Below are 207 nucleotides of genomic sequence, written 5' to 3'. Positions count from 1 at the left end.
ACAGGGCCAGCCGCAGGACGCAGAGGACGCCGGCAGCCGCCCGCCCGGGATCCTCACACCGCCACCAGAGCAGCGGACCCGACCCGCCCGTACCGGGCTCCTCGCAGCTACGAGGACGGATTTCTCACTGTGTCATCAGGCACCGTCCCCGGGGCCAGCACGGGGCGATTCCACCGCAGCCTTTCCGGCGCTGTCCCGCGAGACGTG

This window comes from Merops nubicus, unplaced genomic scaffold (assembly GCF_000691845.1).
Source record: "Merops nubicus isolate BGI_N331 unplaced genomic scaffold, ASM69184v1 scaffold10583, whole genome shotgun sequence".
Classification (NCBI taxonomy): domain Eukaryota; kingdom Metazoa; phylum Chordata; class Aves; order Coraciiformes; family Meropidae; genus Merops; species Merops nubicus.
This window is presented reverse-complemented; position numbering follows the sequence as displayed.